Source organism: Montipora foliosa, chromosome 11 (genome assembly GCF_036669935.1).
Source record: "Montipora foliosa isolate CH-2021 chromosome 11, ASM3666993v2, whole genome shotgun sequence".
Classification (NCBI taxonomy): Eukaryota; Metazoa; Cnidaria; class Anthozoa; order Scleractinia; family Acroporidae; genus Montipora; species Montipora foliosa.
Genome location: NC_090879.1, coordinates 1034604 through 1055576, shown reverse-complemented (window position 1 = coordinate 1055576; position 20973 = coordinate 1034604). Strand labels below are relative to the sequence as shown.

The following is a 20973-nucleotide window of genomic DNA, read 5'->3' as shown; positions in this document are numbered from 1 at the left end:
AGCAGAGTTTAGATTGTGTTTTGGAAATCAAAAGCAGTACAAACACAAAACGCTCTTTCGTCGCTTTAAGACCTTCAATTCTCCTTTTCCGCTGCTGATTAATCTTTAGGGCTATATCTTTCTATTTTGACCTCTGCAGAGGTTCACCCCTATTCTAAGAGGAGGAAAATATGTCTTGGAAAATTAGGACTGATGCGCTCGTGACAGCATTTTCTTCTTCAGTTAGATCGCACGTCAGCTGTCATCAGCGAGCGTGCACCCATGGGCAAATAGTTAACGATCAATTGGCCAATCAGAACGCGCGTTTTATCCAAGTTATGTTATAATAAATGATATTTTTCTAGTGTATTACATAATTACGGGTGAGAAACAAATGATAAAACCTGCCTTTAGCCATTACAGCAGTTCGTCTTGAGACTTTGGATTGATATTTCTCTTTCTACAAAGAAAAGCAAACTTTTTCTAACACTACAGGTGCATATAACGTACAATTGCAGATTACGTTTTTGGTTGAAATACACTTCTCACTGTCACTGTCTTAAGTTGAGATATACATTCGTGCATTTTCATAATTATTGTTGAATTGACTAAATACAATGTATTTCTGATTTATCTGCACTTTCATCACTTGTTTGTAAACTTAAATAGTTTTCACAGGTTTGTGTAGTAAAAGTCGGCAATTAAAAGTTCAAACCTCATTGTTATCATTCATGCCACTGAAGTCATCAATAGAAGGCATTCCTTTGTGCGTCTCAAGTGCCCTCATTACTGTTATTAAGAAGATAAAATGCTGGTGTAACATGCATTATAAATTATTGTGAACATGACATATTTCAAATGAGTTTCATTTGAACATAAAATATTGAGCACATTCTGGATCAAAAGCATTAATATAGCCTTATTTACTCAATCCCCATGAATATCTGCATGCACAAGTTATCGTAATGTGTGTGTATGGTAAAATTTTTTAGCCTTAACGAACCCTACTCAGAGGTATAAAGACCGTCTACATTTTTATTTTGGCCAGAAGAGCGCTGTGTTGAAAGGCTCAAAGAAGATCTAGATTGTCGTCCACATTGACAGGGATTTCTCACAAAGCAGAAGGAGAAACTTTCTTTGTGCTCGTTGTATTTAATGGTCTGCCATTACTAACTCTATACTTTTGAGAGAGCTGGATCGAGGAGAAAATGACGTCAAAGACTCGTCCAGTTTAAGAATGCAGTGCGTGTATGAAGCTAGATAAATGTGCAGCACAGGGGTTTCTGGCATTCAGACTGCGGTCATGTGCTGAAATTTTAAGCAAGTGAGTCAATGATGTCACTTTCCCCTGGATCCAACCCATCTGAGGTCCAGTTGGTCAGTTTCGAACATGAGTAATGGCAGAACCTTGAAATCCAAAACTTACACTTAAAGTAAACAGCCTTTTGATTAAAATCAAAGCTCAACATTTTGCCAGTCAGTTGTTAAGCAAAGACACTTTCAAAATCTCATAGTAGCACTTCAAAGCAAACCACTTTGAAGGCTCCGAAAAAAAGACAATTATAATTTTAATCATCCAACCTAAGTCAAACACACAACTTACGAATTGCTTCATTATGGCCACTAAATATTCACTTGTGCACTCATTAGTATAACATTATGGTCTCAATGTAAACCAACCTTCATGAGCCTCTGCTGTAGCAGTTGGTTGTGTGACTGTAACCACAGCAGATTCCACTTCCTGGTCATCATTCTACATAATTTTAAACAACACAAATTGTCACATAATAGGAGACACCCTTTGTAAGAAAACGAACATTTATTAGCCATGCAATCTGTTTTGTTTCAACTACACTAAAGGAGCTGGCATTTACAAATTTACTCTCAAGTTCTGTCAACTGCATGTCCCTAAGCTGGTGTTAATTGTACATTTGGCTATATTTTAGCTGGAAAAATGTTGGCAATTGCAAATTTAATATTGTTTCTGTTTATGGCGTGTGTACTCATAGTTTTACAATTTTTTTTGTTTGGGCGCAAGGCATTACAAGGTGATTTTATGACAAGCAACAGTCCTTTTTACTGGCATTACCAGAAATTCAAACACAAAGAAATGCTTGAATGAAATTACTTGAATTCCTGGTGATGGGATTTTGGTTGTGGCGCTATTTGAAGTGTTGCTGGTGTTTTACATGTATGTTTTTGGCTCACATCCGTCAGTTTCCAGAAATTTAAAGTGGATACATCTTGCAAGCAGTTGTCAATCTATTTTAAGTACACTCACATTGCATTTGTTAGCATCTGCTTTACTACATGTAGCATCTGCAGGCTTGCCTTGTTTGGGACATTTTTCTCCCTCTGGAAGTAAAATCAATTGATGCATATTACATTGAGTGTAATACAAATTTGTTAACTGATCATTCATTAACTGATTGCCAACTATACATTGACAGTGGATCCAGGCAAGGGGAATAACCACCCCCCATTTTGGCTCCTTTTTTTTTTTTTTTGGAGTTGATTGTATTTTTTTTGGTTGATAATAAATTTACAAACTAGTTACAATCTTAAAATATGCAAGTTTTATTATTTTCAAATCTGGATGGCATACATGTAGGATGTATTAAGGTACCACCTAAGTAGCTGATTTCCTTGACTCATTAAAGTAATGAAGAAATCTGTTTATTTTCTACTTTTATAACAAGAGTGTTAAAATTTATCTGATTTTTATTGTATTTTAAGATGGAACAGATTCTGTTTACTTGACGCAGGGATGTTGCTAAGTGCCAGCTGCGGGTGAAAATCACAGCTTGAGAAAGGGGTTATCACCGTCTGAATTTTGTCCACTGATTGAAGTGACTGAGAAGATCGCAATTTATTCGCTACACATGTACATTAGATATGTTGCCATAAAAATCCATATCTGTTTAGTATACAAAATTATCACTAAAATTTATCGATACTGGAAATGAAATTGCATGTGAATTGAAAAAGTGTTGTTGTAAGTGCTGTTGTGCGTGTCTTCTCTGTCCCCAAATTCGCCATCTTGAAGAATGCTGCATGTTGTGTTGCAACTTTGATGCTCAGAGCATGAACTTACCACCTCAAAACAACCCTCAAGGGTATGAAATTATTCATCCCTGCTGACGTTAACTTTTTATTTATGCAAAACATAAACAAAGACAAATCTGGACTTCGATTCTTACAATTCACCCCCAAACCCCCCCGGCCCCCCCCCCCCCCCCAAAAAAAAATATACATATTCCCACTGAGGCAGTGTGGCCCAGTGGTTAGGGCGCTTGCCTTGAGATCCGGAGATCCCGGGTTCAAGACCCGCTCTGACCACTCGTTGAATTTGTTCCTGGTAGTCCCTGGTTCAACTTCCCGGCTGCACTTGTAAATAGCCAACTGGTTTGCCTCCGGCCAGTTGGGATTTTTAACAGTTGTTGTTGTGTTCTGTCGTTTCGTTGATTGTGTTTCATTGGCCCTGAAAAGCCCCTATGGGGAGCAGTCAATTAAGTATGTATGTATGTATGTACTGATTAAGCATTAATTTACATCAAGTAGCTATTAATTTAATGACAGTTTATACAGTTAAAAAATGACGTATACAGTATAAATATACCAAACAGACTACATGACCATCACAGTTGTGAATGGAATTTTTGCAATTGCGTACAGAAACCTGAAAATTTCAGGACTTCAAGGGGGTTTGAACCCGTGACCTCGCGATACTGGTGCGATGCTCTAACCAACTGAGCTATAAAGCCACTGATGTTGGGAACTGGTCATTTGTGGGTTCTAATGTTCCCGTAAGGAATGAATCATTGATTAGAGAGAATTACACTGTATAGGTTAATTAATAAAAGCTGTATGTATGTTACACAAAGGATTACCAAGTCATATTAATCATTAAGAATTGAGGGAATTGTATAGTTACATGTACTGTAGTACCTAGGTCAGAATTGAAGTTGAGTGCCCTTTTTGGCAACTGGCAGTCTTCTGTCAGTGAAAATAAAATTGCACAAACATTAATAACATTGTTTTCTGTTAATTAAACAAAGAAAATTAGATACTAGTAAACACTGAATAGACTGTTATTGTACAAACCAAACAAATACCATAATTTATTCAATCTTTTTTTTTTTTGAGAAATTTGTAGATGTTGTGAGAATTGATTATTCATGTACACAAAATGTAAACACTAGCGCATTCATGGAATACATTGTTAATGGATGATGTGCACATGGAACATAAATTTAGAAAATGTTGCATTATAAAACTGCTAGCCGGGCCCAGCATGCGCCCTAGTCATGTAAGGGGTGATAAGCACTTCAATCTGTGTATTAATGTAGTGTTACGACAAGAAGAAACATGAAACATTGATAGGTCTGATTGTTTGTTCTTTAATCGGTGATCTTTTGAATTTGTTTAGTTTCGTCTCCAGTCCTTTACATGCCATGTGCTTTGAGTTCACTTTTGTGTCTGTTTTCCTCTTTGTGGCCAAAATGAATGAATAATTCATTAAATGCTATATTAAATTATTAATTTGCTATTTAATTAATTAGTTAATTATTGAGCTAATGCCTCTGAAGAAACTTCCTAAATTAAATACTCAAGGTCAAAGAAACCTTAAGTTTTTTTAAAAAATAATGAATTTGAAAGTGGAGTCTGCTAAGACCAAACCACTAAATATGATAATAGATAAATAACACAATTGCTATTGGTGTGACAGCTCCTAAATACGTGAAATTTTTACCCTTTTCTCTCCAGGGGAGATCTTGTGCACCATAGTCATACCGAATTTCTGTGTTTGGTCCAATGTCATTGGTTGCAAAGAGGCAGAGGTATGTATGATTGTCTATGGTAATTTTCTTTATGGCAGAATTTGCTTTTGGTCTTGGGCTGTCATTTACCAGCCGACCGAGCCCAGTAGAATAGGTGGCATCAACACTAGTGAAGAAAATAGTAAAAGTATTGATAGTGATTTTTTATAAATTTTATTGATGGCAAAATTTATATCAGTTATACACATTAAGAGATGCATGTATGCATCTAAGAGTAGTTTTTGTGAGATTATTATTAATGTTAATTAACATTATTAAATCTCAATTATGACTATATCATAAAGATGCAAGTATATACAAGGCCATATAAAGGCATAATCAGGAACAAAAGTGGTTTGAATTTTTTTGCTTTTCCATACATTTTCTGACCTTTGAAAGACGTAAAATTGTAGTTGTGGTGATAGTTAATATACATGTATATTCCACCAAGTCTACTATTTTTTAAGGGTGTGTATAAATGGTCTAAGAGTAAAGACCAAACAGGGTTATAAGTATAAAAATGTGGAACCCCCCCTTTTTTTTCTTTAAGTCTCCACACTATTGACAGTATTTGGTGTGGGGGAAGAACGGTATGGAGAACAGTGTAACAAGCCAACCTGTGTAACTCTTTTAACATTGAAGATATTATATTTTGCTGAGAGAATCTTTTGTTGCTCCAACTGTTAAACATTATTATTTAAACTATAATCCATACCAACAAGTTTTTCCACCGTCTTTGTAAAAATACAAAAAATTTCCAACTTCATCTGGATAGGCTTGCTCCCTAAGTTCGCCCTCTCTTCCAGTTATGATCTCACCCTTATAACAAAGGAGGAAATCACCCTTTTTGAAGGCCGTTGTTGTGAAGACTCCTTTTCCTGTAATGAATAAAGTGCATTCTGATTTAGACTAGTGAAATTTTTGGATGTAGCCAATGAATGATGTTTCATCCAAGATGATGGATTGATCACTCCCTGGTGACATTTAACAGCCTTGTTTCACACTAATCTAGTCTGTTCATTGTTTAAAACACTGTTAAAGGTTTGGACAAAGTGTTCTTGGTCTAAATAAAGTTGTTTTCAAAATACATGTACTTTTGCAACCATCCTATTACTGCAACATTCCTTACAATGTACGTACCGTAAACACCCGCAGATACATGTACATGTAAGCCTGTTATTTTTGCACATTGAAAACAGTTTCAAGTAGTTGACAATTTTGGATTGTAATGTTTAATCCGGTGCAATTAATGTGCTATGTTAAACCAATTAACACTAGTGATTTTGGTGGAGTTAACTAAAATTGATTGATTTCCATGGCTGCTGCTTTAGAAAATTGTCAGGGTCCTTTGGCTTTAATTAACCAGTGACCTCCAAACCGGCCGAAACCGGCCAGACTTAGTACATGTATTTTACTCTGTCTAACGCCAGGCGATTTTACTAGTCAATGAGGAACCCCTGGGAGTTAATGGGTTAATAGTTAACTCACTGACAAACTATGTCCCCTATGTTGAAAAGTTTGGAGTCTAAGCTACCTGTAGGTTGAGAGCCTGCTGAATTAACTTCAGGACATGATACAAAACGATAATGTTCTAGAAGGAAGTCTATAAACAGGGCTTCTGATATTATGCAATGTGATTTCTCATAATAAACCTAAAATCTCAACAAATTATTGCTTAATTCATGGAAAATTGGAGAATTTGTGCGAAATAGCACAATTTACAGAAGAAAAGAGCCAAATATGGCTATTTGTTAAGGTCTGTGATAATTTAACTGTTGGGGGCCTGGTGCTGGTTTTCAATAGTAAGCAGATCATTGGCAACAATCCATTAATTTTCTCTAAACAAACCATGTCTGGCGTTGAAAGTGCGGGATAGTCACTCGCTAGACCTCTTCATAATGGGGGCCAAGAGTAGGATGTTTCGTCCTTCATCAAGTGCAATTTTGAAACATTTACAAACATTTCTGATGGCTGAAAGGGGATTTACACACATGCATTCGTTGCATGGAAATTACATGTAATTACATCAGACATGAAACAAAAAATGTTTTCAGTGCAATCTGCCTTAATAGGGAAAAAATAATGATTTTAAGGAGAATGAAACTGGAAAATTTGTGTTTATATAAGTGAATATGCTACCTTGTCATGCAAGCAACATCAAACGTCTTGTGGCTTCCATATTTGAAGTAGCACGAATGAGGCATACATGTAATTATATGTAGGGTGTGACTTGAGATAATTTTTTGTGAACTGTCAAATTCACTTTCTGCATCCAACTGACCTTACTAAGTCTTACAAGTCTGTACCAATATTAGTAAAATCATTACAATAATTTAATAAATAAATGTGAATTGAAAATAGAAGGCTTGACATCCATCGATACAATGTATGTACAGCGCATGTAAGCACCATTTGTTATTTCCAGAAATACATGTAGGCTTAACTACATGCTGAATATTTTGATGGTAACAAAAATGAGGTCTCTTATGTATATGAATTACTGAAACTTACCAATTGTGTCATTGATAAATATGGCATGTAGACCAGGTTGATCTGTGTCTGCTAAAATCCATTTCTTAGCCTTTTCAGTTTCTGATTCTCTCTTGGCCCTCTTAAATTAATGCATTACAAAAATATTAAATTTGATTCAGCAGCTGTGGTGATAGAAACTATTGCAAAGATAACACTTGTATAACTTTATTTGCTTTTTTTGTTTTTGACATACATGTACAGGAATTACTGTTAATTTTTGGTGTGAGTGGGCAAGCATGGATGCAGTGGTGTCAGAGCATCCATGAATGTGGCCCAGGTTTGATTCTAAGACTCTTATAGGCTTTCGTGCAATGTATCTCCTTTTCTTCTTTCCTTATACATGACTTTCCAGATTCCCACAGTTGATATGTGTTTCATGTTAAGAGATTGATTTCCTTTTGTCGGTATTAGATGGAATGATGTTGCCTAAGCATTATTATCTGTGGAAAAACAGCATCTTTAAGTACTTGCAAAACATGTCAATAATTTGACAAGACAGAGAAAATGCAAAGTTTAACAATTTTTTTTTCTGTTTAATCTTTTAGTTACTAATACCTGTGGGAAAGGTTGTTTTGTTGTCTCCATATGAATGATTCTCTTTTCTGTGACTTGTATCTTGGAAACAGAACTCTACATGTAGGTCCTTTAAATAATTATTATATTGTTATTAGCAGCAATATTTAAGGGGTCATGTCACCTATTTCAGGGTCACTTTTCAATAGCGAAAAATACCTGTATCCCTACTATTATATAGGAATCATGATGGCTGTGGATGGCTAAGATCGAAACATTCAAGGATGATTTGGTTTGTATTTGAGAAAACAATGCTGACCTAATCATTGTTTGCCCTTTCACAGAGAGATCACGTAACATTGTGTTCTTGGTTTAAGAATAATTTCATGGTTGGAAAAAAGTACCTTGTCAAATTAACGTTTTAGTAGTTTTGACAAAAATGCAACATAATATCTGTGGCAGAGCCCCTTTAAATACTTTAAATACCAACTTTATTCATTTAATACAATGAAAAGGGAGAAATACCAGAGGTTATCCCAATACGAGGTTATCTACCTGGATGTTATTTATCTGGAGTCGATTTTTATGAGGGAGGAAAACCGGATTACTTGGAGAAAAACCCTTGGAGTCAGATGGAGATTGACTGAAACTCAGCCCACATTTAACCTCGAGGCCAAGGTTGAACCTTAGGTCGCAGTGGTGATAACCACTAAGCCACCCTGACTCCCTCTAAGTCATCCTGACTCCCCTTTCATGTAGTGATTGTGATGGTGATAATGATGACGATGCTGACATGCTGGTACTTTGAATAATTTAACAATATATTAATTTTAGGGGCTTTATATTGCAATTTGAATTTTTTTATGATTTACATTGAAGCCCTTCTTTTGTTGTTTGCCTATATGTGATCTTTGGAGTCAGCTTTACTTGGTTGTAAGAGGTTACAACCACTACAGAAAATGCCACAAGAAAAAATGTTTTGTCCAGTTGGATTCTTAACATCTGTATGTATAAGTTACTGCAGATCTCGTGGTGACGGTTGCACATTTTCGGTTTATGCATAATGGTAATGCTTTGCTTGTTAATAACACAAATGCTCATAAAAAGGAAGATTCATTATTTTTCCTTCATTTCCTTTGCTCTTTCTGTCATTGTAGTAGACATCTCAACATTCGTGAAACCGTCGAATCCACGTGAGTGGAATACAGGAGCGAAATGAATGCCATTTTTAGGAGGACGACAAGTCAAGCCAGTGTAAAATGCGACTTTGAGGTAAAATTAAGGGAAAGTTAGGCTCACTCTGAATGAAATGTGTTTGTTCAACTTAAAATAAAACATAAATTTAGACTTACTTTTCACGAAACGACTTCTCCAATCTTTTTTTCTCTGTTTTGGTCTGACCTGGCTTTCAGATTCTTTCTGGAAAAAAAGATTAGTGCGTCAAGAGAATGCACTTGTTGTAGGTTCCTTGGGAGTTGTTTTGGGCTGTTTCCGTTATGATGAATTGCATTTTAAAGCTTCTCTGGTACAATAACAAGAGAGAGGCTGCCGTTTAAAGGGGTTTTCTTGAAGCATTTAGACTGTGCAGAGTCGATTGCCCTGGTGTTTTATGCTCACCTTAAAAAGAGAATAGCACGTTGATTTCTTCTTTGTCCAGGAACTTCTCAGTGAAAATTAGTCACCACTGTGATATTATATTTTAGCATTCTTATGTGATAATATCGTTAAGGGATATTTTTCGGCACGACTTCTGTTCGTGCAGAAAAAAAAGAACCTGCTGCTTGACCTTGACCTCGGTTAAGCTTCTTGACCATGTGGTCCACCTGTCATGTCTCTGAAACCATAGAGACGAACACAAGTAATTGATGGACATACACCCACACCCATATTAGGAATAGATCAACTTCAAATAGGGACTGTTAGCTCACGTTCTAAAATTGGGCAGAAAGGCCAGGGGGTGGACAGTCTTGTTTTTCTCACTGAACGTTGCTATTCAATCTCAATTAGTAGTCAAATGTAAGTGAATTCCTATATTCCTTGCATTTAGACAATTGTTGACGTCATTTGCTGATTAAGATGGTTGAAATTTTACGGGCCTGTTGAAGATGCGTCTGGCTTAATGTTCTGTTCTTCCATATGTCCTCGGAAACTACAGAAACAAAGGGCAGGGATAGTACGACCGTATGCTTACAATGAACGTTCGAGAGTCGTCAAATAGACATTTAATCCCACATTCTTACCAAAACATGACGGCCAGCTATGCAATTTTACGTATACTCTAGAATTTCATTATTTCCCTCATTACTAGTTGGTGTTAATTTAACCTATCGGAGTGCAATTTGGTCTGTAATCAGCGCGAGTTCGACTGGTAATCACAAGTATGACTTCAGATCCAAATTGCATTACGCGAAATCAAATACCACCTTAGTACACCTGTTTTAAAACCGTATTTTGTTTTCCTTCAATATTGTTCTTTAATAATCCACTTCAGTAGATCCGTTTTCTTAAACGAGGAACTGGAAACGCTCTTACGATGGGCTAAGAAAATGATGCAAGTAAGATCAAAGATATCGAGCGATTAGTGAATAAATTGCACTGCTTAGTGCCAGTAAGTTTGCAAGGAACATCATGTATTTCAATACGGATGTAATAAATGACAAAACATCGTCTGTAAATACCCAAGCTAATTCAGATACATGCTTGCAAGTTTTAGACAAATTTACTCGAGCGATGTATCTGGAGGTCCGGCAGTTTTCACCGTTTGTGCCAGCAGCTTATTGTTGCGCGTGTTTCATTGCCCATGTTGTTAGAAAGTTTACAAGTATGAATGAAACAACGTGCTTACACGGTATTAAAAGAAGCACTGTTGAAATTGTCTTATTGTTGTGACAACATGTCTTTTTCTTGAGAAGTACAATGTAAAACAAGACGTTAAAGCAGTGCACTCTATCCACCCACCCCACTGCCCCCTCCCCCCCCCCCCCCGCGGGGCTTAAACCATTCTTTGAGCACTTAAAAGAAATCATGAAAGCAACAACCAAAACAAAAATAATAAAACAAGAAAAATCCAATGGAGTTAACGAATGCATCTAAATCGCCATTTTATTTTCCCAACTTCGGAAAATAGGTCTCTTCTTGTTTTTTCGAAGGGCTTGCTTTTTGCAACCTGGAAACGAGGTTGTTTCGTTGTTTACGTCATCGTTTTTAAAATCCTCGTGGAGAAAGTCGCCTGTTCGTGCTCCGCAGGTTATTTCTATCCAAAGTTGCCTCTGCAATCGCCGGTCATCATACTTAGAAAACGTCTTCGAAGTGAAAATATGCGTTCATAGAGTGTTCTTCGGTAGAACGGTTCAAGAAGAAATGTGCGGGTGAGACGATTGGTTGGTAAGTGGCACATTCACCTTTTGTACTAGGTATATTATGGGGCTTATGTAAGCTTACTTTAAGGAATCTCGCCCACCAAAAAAAAAAACTTGCGGTACTTAGCATTGCGTTGCATTGCATTGCTACATCTTGCTTGTTTAGTATAGCGTATTTTCAGTCTTACGAGTGCCGAAATGAATCAAAGAGATCGGAAATTTGTGATGGGTTCGAAATTTTAGCGACCCTCGCTCTCTTCCTTGGTGGTTTATAGTCACCTCGCCACCAGGAAGACTCACCACCAGTAAACTCGCCACCAAGGGTCACATCAACTTTATAAATTTTTTTTTTTCTAGTCCTAGATCAAGTATTTTTTCCTCAGTTGCAAATGACAAACTTAACAGTGAACTTTTCTCGTCCAAATGGCATCGCTTGTTTACGAAAGGGAAAATTCCATCACCGAAGAGTGTATGAATGTTGGAATCACTAAGGGAGAACGAAGGTTTTATAGTGCGGAGTTTCGAAAAGTTTTGAAAACCGGGAAATGCGCCAACTGATCGATCGAAATAAAAATTACGCCTCGGAAAATATCATATTAGGCTTGGATTATGAAAACTATTAACGGATCGCGCAAATGCATACTCAAGGCGAGTCTTCTCCTTATAAAAATCAACACAGCTTCGCCTTCCACTAAATAATGTCCTTGTAATGATTTATTACAGCAGACGTAAGGCAAAGTACTTGAAGAAACTGAACTTGCTACAATCATTTCTCAAGTAGAACATAGTAGCTAAAAGGTGATTGCATATTGGTGGCGAGTTTGCTGGTTGCGAGTCTTCCTGGTGGCGAGATGACTAGTTACCTCCTTGGTTGGTCTGGTGCAACAGGTTTTGTTTATTCAGTCATAATTAGTCAACAGTTTTCTTGAAACCAGCGGCAGACCAGGAGGATCTATGGATCAATTTTAACGGTTGCTGGTTATAAATATTGTCATTTCTACATGTACATAATTTATTACAGTGAATTCGAGTTATAAGGAGGTCGAGTTATTAGGAGTTGAGAAGAAAAAACAGGAAATGAGGGAAAATGGTATTTACTGTCTTTGTATTCACTCACTTCAGTTGTAGGGAATTTGAGCATAATTGTGGCATTAGTATTTGAACAGGGCCCAAGGCATAAAAGAATAACCATGGTTTTGCCCCGTTGAAGTTTGCCCCACAGTTTACCAAAGAAGATCAAGTTCGCCCCATGTTCGTGCATTATATCTTTTAGTTATCAAAAGGTCTTGATAGATCGTCGCTTTTGCTGAGTCACCGTGACCAGCCGTGGGTATCTCAATGCGAGCAAAACCTGGGGAGACATGCTCCCCAGGTTTCACTCACTTTGAGAAACCAAGATGGCAGCCTATTCGTAAAAGAAATTGATTTTATCAAACAAGTTGATAAAGGTCTAAGATTGGAAAGCTAAGGAATGGGAATATCAGGTGGTCGATAATATAATTATTGGTCATAGCTTTTATTTGATATGGTGGCTCCTAAAGGAGCCGTTTTGTTTTAGCACATGTAGAGTGTAATATCGAGGGCTAGGCTCAACCTACAGGATTTTGCTAAACCCCTTTACTCGACTGGGCCATAGAGATGGACAAAATTTAAAACCTGTGGTGCTTCCTAGTTGGGCAACATGTAAAATGTAAGCAATAATGTGCACCTTTTTATCGCAAGGGACAATAATTTGATCAGTTTGTAATGATGGCAGAGATGACTTTTAGTCTTCTCGAAAGCGTTAGACAAAAGCTTTTGACATGCGGCTGCCTTTAATGTTTGCAGACAAATATGCACGATTTTTTATCACGGCTCATGTTTTCTCAACTTCCAAAACTTGTCTTAGATTCAGTAATCCCTATAGCTTCACTGTAGAATAATTGTGAGTGCTTATGGCAGTCTATCAGAGATGAATGCTCATGTAGGACCAAACCATGACTGTCTTATAACTCTAGTCATTATTGTGCATGCTTATGAGTGTATCAGGGATGAATGTACATGTATGGTCAGACCTTGTCCCCAAAACAGTGGTCCTTATTACGCTTGTGTAGAATCTTATGAGTGCTTAATAAGTGTATCAGGGATGAATATATGGCCGAACATTGTCTGCATAATAGTGGTCCTTGTAACGCTAGTGTAGAATCATTTGAGTGAATATAAATGTAACAGAGGTGATTGTAGGATGAATGTAGTACCAAACCTACAATCTCGGACAAAACTGTTGAGACAGTGACACAAATTCACCTCCATTTTTACATGCCCGTATTTACTCTCCTCTTCCCACTCCCCTCCCCCATCAGTCAATGTCGCTGAGTATTGTCCTATGTTCTACAGTATACAGTACCGCTCGAAACTATTAGTGCATTTGCATGCGGTAATACCTTGTCTTTGCCGATAGTGTTTACCGCGAAATCATCAAGGTTGGACGAAAACCGCAACCGAGGCAAAGACGAAAGCAACCGAATGCTGAGGGTGACTTAATTGCGGTAATTATGTGCCGCAAGAAAACAATGGTACTTTGCAAAGCATTGTTTAATATTATCACGCCTAGCTCCCCAAGGTAAAGAATGAATATCCAAACTGTTTTTCGCAGCACTGACGCAACACAACGCACTGTCATGAAAGCCTGTTTAGTATGTTCATCTCATTTCGCCGTGACAGCTGAGAACAGAGAATGTTGATAACCTTTCATGAAGCCTAATTCTTACATCTTTATGTTTAATAATTTGTAAGTTTTTAAAAAACTGTGTGGATAAGGCATAACTTAAGTCGCCGCTAGTGCAGTGCAGTCCGACAGGAGATATATTTAGAATCAAAAGCGCTTCAAAGTTTGTGTCCGGTCCAAATAGAAATGTTTACGGGATAGTTGTTGAAAAGCTCCATCTTTGAACTAAACCTTAATACAACATGTAATGACTCAAAGATTACACCAGCGAAGAACCATAACTGTATACTTGAAGTTTCTTAAGCAATTCCTAACCACTCCTTGTCGCGGGTTAATTATGATCATTTCTGATTCAAAAAATTAAGTGGCAGGTAATTCAGCAGTTGAGCTTGAAATTTGGAAATATTCATTCCTCTGAATTGTTAAGATTAACTTAAATTAATGCTTCAACGACCACACGATAGACCAGTTCAATGAAGCCTCTGCCAATTTGGTCAGTTAAAACGTAAATACAAACTAAGCTGCCTTCTTCTGTCACGAAAGAGAGAGCGATAGCTCATGAAACACATTGTTCGATTCAAACTGCTTAACACAGTTGTAACAAATGAAGATCCACGTTGCCGGAACGGCTGACAATTACTTGTAAAGTTTATCGTTTTCTTCCATCTTTCGGTCAATCAGATCAAATTGACTTTCGCGAATCTTGCAAAGCCGGTCGCTCGACAAGCGGCATCACCGTTAAGACGAGTTTTCCCAAACACGTGTAAATTTCTTGATAGAATTTCTGCTGATCTTTATAACATCTGTATTCAACAGATCTCGAACAACGTTTAGAAATCTTGTCGTTTGCTGGAAAAAGATAAATGATCAACGCTTTTATTAAAGCAACTTTATGATAATCGGTAAATACGCATACTAATATTATTATTATTAATATATTATCGCTGCGATTGATCCGCAAGAATATGCAGATTTCTTTGATAGCATCTACTCCAAATAAAAGCAAACTGCGTCCTCTAGGTGAAACCTCTGCTTTTGGTTACCGTGGACGAGGTTTTACCTTGGTCAAACTGGAGATTGAACCTGCGGTTTCACCTACCGCAGCAAATGCACAAATAGTTTCGAGTGGTACTGTATTTCCGACCAAGATAAGGCAACATTGAGTGTAGGATCATAGGAGTGCTTAAGAAATTATCATTGCTGAATGTACGACCAAACCTTGTGCCCAATCATAATATTATGAGTGCTTAAAGTGCGACGCGCCTTTTGTTTATTCACAAAATTAATTGTCTGCCAATCAGCATTTGTGAATTTGATTGACAGTCACGCCTCCTTGTAAAGTTTGTACAGTTGTAAGTTTAACACCGTTGCATGGGTTGTGGAGTTGACATATTTACACGTAATTGTCAAATGTGAAAGTTTGTTGGGTTGCCACGGTAAGGTGTGTTGCACTGTAAAATTACAACAGAGGTTAATAAGTGTTTTAGAGATGATTGTAGGGCCAAACCTTGCCTTTAATACTGTGGTCCTTTTAATGCTAATTTTGAATATTATATGAGTACAGTACCGTGCAAATGTAAGTTGACAGTCTCGATGCGAAACTCTATCCGCGATCCTCAATGTTTTCGAGTTTCGAGGATCAAGTTTCCAGACCCTCTAAATTTTTTTCAAGGATCTTGATCAGAAATCTCTAGGTAAGGTGAGGTGAGACTTCTCGAAAGCGAAACAATAGCGTTAGACAAAAGCTTTTGACATGACACCGCCTTTAATATTTGCAGACACTCGGTACCAAATTACATGTCTTTTTCACGATCGCTTCCACTGTATGCGCAATGTTTTATCACCGCTCATGTTTTCTCGACTTCAGTGTTCATAACTGCCTAAATTTCTTGGAAACACATTCATAACGAGTCAAGCCTCCATGCACATTGCGAACGATACACATTGCGGTAAACAGAAAGCGGCGGCAAAAGTCTTCAACCGAACATACAAAATGCAAACAAACTTGAACGTAAAAACATTTACAGGATACTATGCGATACGAAAATTTGAATTTTTTTCCAACTGCTTGTGCTGACGTCAACTAAGTTCAGATGCTTTTGAGTATTCTGAAGTAGCGAACATACCGGTAACAAAGACTCCTTGCTGGCAGCAATTTACTCCAGACAAGATACATTTAATTTGCGCAAAACTGACAACGGCGTCAACTTAAGCAAACGTAAAAATGCAAGCATTGAGTGTGCTTCAAACGTGAAGCAATAAATACTTGACTTAAAAATCACATGACTCTGAAATTGTTGTTTCACTCCGAAATTTTTGAAGTCGGGCGGACACTTAATGAGAAACCGCCATGTCAATTAAAGGGTACACGAATGAGAATGCGCATAATTAAATGCTTAAAAAACTAAAGCGTTCAAAATAGCGCATACCAAAAGGACAATGGGAAGACCTCTTGAGGAAAACTTCCACGTTTTACGCAATTTACATGGTTCGATTTATTGGCAAGACCTAAACCGGCCTTTACCCTGCTGCTTTGCGATGCGTAAACATTTGGGCTCGTACTGAAAATCGCACCAAACTCGTAGAGTGACGGGGATTAATTTCAATGTTTTATTAAACCCTGCAAACAAAGCATCGCTCTGTACCCCAACTATAGGCTCATATCTTAAACTACAACAGAGTATCACGCAAACCAAAACTATCATTCAGCAAAAACAAAACAAAGGTTGTGACGTCATACGAACACCGACACAAAACACAGCGACACAGCGAATATTACGCCTTTCCGGGCACAACTTTTTGCATAAAATGAACTAATGGAAAAATTCATTCCATGTAAGTTTTGGGGGCACAAAGTGCAAAATACCCTTTCTAACTACTTTCTGTGTGAATACACGGTAGAGGGCTAATTAAATATTCAAGTTGACATCAACAAAGCAGGCACAAAGCGACCGATCTACGATATCGCGAAACTTACAATGCTGGGTAAACACTTTTTTTTCAGGAGTACACAAAATAATTCAATGAAGACACTTACATCCCTTGCCAGAGTTTCTGACGAACGCGAAAAATGATGGAAACCAACAGTAAGATAAAATAAAAGCCGTATAAAATAGGCAGGAAGAAAGATGTGAAAAATGAATCATGCAAAAACTCCTTTGATTTCTCCACTCGAAAGTCTCGAAAATTGTCTCGAAAATTTCTCGAAAGCCCTCAAACGTCTCAAAACTTGACTCGAGCCTCGATCCTCTAAGTTTTCGAGAATCTAGGATCGAGAATCGAGTTTCGCGGATCGAGCTTCGAGGGACTGTCAACTTACATTTGCACTGTACTGTACATCAGAGATGAATGTCGAGCCAAGCCTTGTCTTCAATACCATGGTCCTTGTAATGCTAGTATAGAATCATTTGAGTGATTATATGAGTGTATCAGAGATTAACGTATTGCCAAAACTTGTCTTCAATACTGTGGTCCTTGTAACGGTAATGTAGAATTATTTAAGGTAATTCCCTTCAAATTGTTCTACTATCAAACTTTTTTGGAAACGTGGCATAATTAACATTCATGATATGAACATTAAAAAAATGCAATAAAAAAATGGGGTTACCGTGCTTGTTTACGCGTCAGCAGGCTCTTAAAATGGGGTATTTTTACTGTTTTCACGTTAAAAATTTGAATCGCCTTCATACAGAATTAAGTCTTGGTTACTTCAAAGACAAAATTTTATTTTGAAAATAAAGCTTCTTTTATTTACATAAGCAGTATTGCTTCATTTACGCTGTTTTTGATTCCCTGGTTGTGGGAATAGCACACTTTTTGGGACAGTGGTCAGATTGAAGTCTTCGCCTTGGGTAAAATACACCCAGTACGGAACTGTTTTCCAAAAAAAATTCATGTTCTGCTATCAAACTTTTCGTCTTCTTCACATATGTTCTTTATTAAACTGTTCTTAGCAAATACCTGAAAAAAAAAGAAAAAAAAGGGGGTCACTGTGCTCGTTTGAAAGAAAAGGAGCATTTATTTCGCTATCGGGTTTAATTTAAGCGAAATCTCTTACGTTTTGTATGCACACATGCTTATGTGCGCATGCTAATGACGCGAAAATCGTGCGCAGTAGGGATGCGCAATGCAATACTAAGGAATTACCTTAAGTGATTATATGAGTGTATCAAAGATTAAGTTAGGGCCAAACCTTGTCTTCCAGATAGTGGTCCTTTTAATGCTGGTGTAGAATCGTATGAGTGCTTAATAAGTGTTTTAGAGATGAAGTGGGGCCAAACCTTGCCTTCAATACTGTGGTCCTTGTAACGCTAGTTTAAAATCATTTGAGTGATTATGAATCTATCAGAGATGAATTTAGGGCCAAACCTTGCCTTCCAGACAGTGGTCCTTTTAATGCTGGTGTAGAATCATATGAGTGCTTAATAAGTGTTTTAGAGATCAAGTGGGGCCAAACCTTGCCTTCAATACTGTGGTCCTTGCAACTCTGGTTGAGAATCATTTGAGTGATTATGAATCTATCAGGGATGAATTTAGGGCCAAACCTTGTGTTCCAGACAGTGGTCCTTTTAATGCTGGTGTGGAATCATACGATTGCTTAATAAGTGTTTAAGGTGAATGGAGGGCAAAACCTTGCCTTCAATACTGTGGTCCTTGTAACTCTAGTTTAGAATCATTTTAGTGATTATGAATCTATCAAATATAAATTTAGGGCCAAACCTTGCCTTCCAGACAGTGGTCCTTTTAATGCTGGTGTAGAATCATATGAGTGCTTAATAAGTGTTTTAGAGATGAAGTGGGGCCAAACCTTGCCTTCAATACTGTGGTCCTTGTAACTCTAGTTTAGAATCATTTGAGTGATTATGAATCTATCAAATATAAATTTAGGGCCAAACCTTGCCTTCCAGACAGTGGTCCTTTTAATGCTGGTGTAGAATCATATGAGTGCTTAATAAGTGTTTTAGAGATGAAGTGGGGCCAAACCTTGCCTTCAATACTGTGGTCCTTGTAATGCTAGTTTAGAATCATTTGAGTGATTAAATTAGTGTCTCAGAGATGAATGTATTGCCAAACCTAGTCTAGCTTCCAGACAGTGGTCCTTTTAACAGTGGTGTAGAATCATATGATTGTGTAATAAGTGTTTTAGAGATTACTGTAGGGCCAAACCTTGCCTTCAATACTGTGGTCCTTGCAACTCTGGTTTAGAATCATTTGAGTGATTATGAATCTATCAGAGATGAATTTAGGGCCAAACCGTGTGTTCCAGACAGTGGTCCTTTTAATGCTGGTGTAGAATCATACGAGTGCTTAATAAGTGTTTCAGATGAATGTAGGGCCAAACCTTGCCTTCAATACTGTGGTCCTTGCAATGCTAGTGTAGAATCATTTGAGTCATTATGAGTGTATCAGAGTTGAATGTTGGGCCAAACCTTGTCTTCGAGACAGTGGTCCTTTTAACGCTGGTGTAGAATCATATGAGTGCGTAATAAGTGTTTTAGAGATGACTGTAGGGCCAAACCTTGCCTTCAATACTGTGGTCCTTGTAACTCTAGTTTAGAATCATTTGAGTGATTATGAATCTATCAGAGATGAATTTAGGGCCAAACCTTGCCTTCCAGACAGTGGTCCTTTTAATGCTGGTGTAGAATCGTATGAGTGCTTAATAAGTGTTTTAGAGATGAAGTGGGGCCAAACCTTGCCTTCAATACTGTGGTCCTTGTAACGCTAGTTTAGAATCATTTGAGTGATTAAATGAAAGTATTGCCAAACCTAGTCTAGCTTCCAGACATGGGTCCTTTTAATGCTGGTGTGGAATCATACGAGTGCTTAATAAGTGTTTTAGAGATGGTGTTAGGGCCAAACCTTGCCTTCAATACTGTGGTCCTTGCAACTCTGGTTGAGAATCATTTGAGTGATTATGAATCTATCAGGGATGAATTTAGGGCCAAACCTTGTGTTCCAGACAGTGGTCCTTTTAATGCTGGTGTGGAATCATACGATTGCTTAATAAGTGTTTAAGGTGAATGGAGGGCCAAACCTTGCCTTCAATACTGTGGTCCTTGTAACTCTAGTTTAGAATCATTTTAGTGATTATGAATCTATCAAATATAAATTTAGGGCCAAACCTTGCCTTCCAGACAGTGGTCCTTTTAATGCTGGTGTAGAATCATATGAGTGCTTAATAAGTGTTTTAGAGATGAAGTGGGGCCAAACCTTGCCTTCAATACTGTGGTCCTTGTAACTCTAGTTTAGAATCATTTGAGTGATTATGAATCTATCAGAGATGAATTTAGGGGCAAACCTTGCCTTCCAGACAGTGGTCCTTTTAATGCTGGTGTAGAATCATATGAGTGCTTAATAAGTGTTTTAGAGATGAAGTGGGGCCAAACCTTGCCTTCAATACTGTGGTCCTTGTAAGGCTAGTTTAGAATCATTTGAGTGATTAAATGAAAGTATTGCCAAACCTAGTCTAGCTTCCAGACATGGGTCCTTTTAATGCTGGTGTGGAATCATACGAGTGCTTAATAAGTGTTTTAGAGATGGTGTTAGGGCCAAACCTTGCCTTCAATACTGTGGTCCTTGCAACTCTGGTTGAGAATCATTTGAGTGATTATGAATCTATCAGGGATGAATTTAGGGCCAAACCTTGTGTTCGAGACAGTGGTCCTTTTAATGCTGGTGTAGAATCATATGAGTGCTTAATAAGTGTTTTAGAGATGAAGTGGGGCCAAACCTTGCCTTCAATACTGTGGTCCTTGTAACTCTAGTTTAGAATCATTTGAGTGATTATGAATCTATCAAATATAAATTTAGGGCCAAACCTTGCCTTCCAGACAGTGGTCCTTTTAATGCTGGTGTAGAATCATATGAGTGCTTAATAAGTGTTTTAGAGATGAAGTGGGGCCAAACCTTGCCTTCAATACTGTGGTCCTTGTAATGCTAGTTTAGAATTATTTGAGTGATTAAATTAGTGTATTAGAGATGAATGTATTGCCAAACCTAGTCTAGCTTCCAGACAGTGGTCCTTTTAGCAGTGGTGTAGAATCATATGATTGTGTAATAA

General features: G+C 37.6%; 1 long non-coding RNA gene across 2 annotated transcripts in view; it reads left to right on the top strand.

Annotated features, from left to right (window-relative positions):
• LOC137976293 (uncharacterized) overlaps positions 1–20973 on the top strand; it is a 31412-nt gene that overhangs the window by 3470 nt on the left and 6969 nt on the right. For both annotated transcript variants that reach the window (XR_011117741.1, XR_011117740.1), the window contains 3 exons: positions 4747–4820; positions 7877–7967; positions 9002–9116. This is a non-coding gene — a long non-coding RNA (uncharacterized lncRNA). The remainder of the gene's footprint in view (positions 1–4746; positions 4821–7876; positions 7968–9001; positions 9117–20973) is intronic.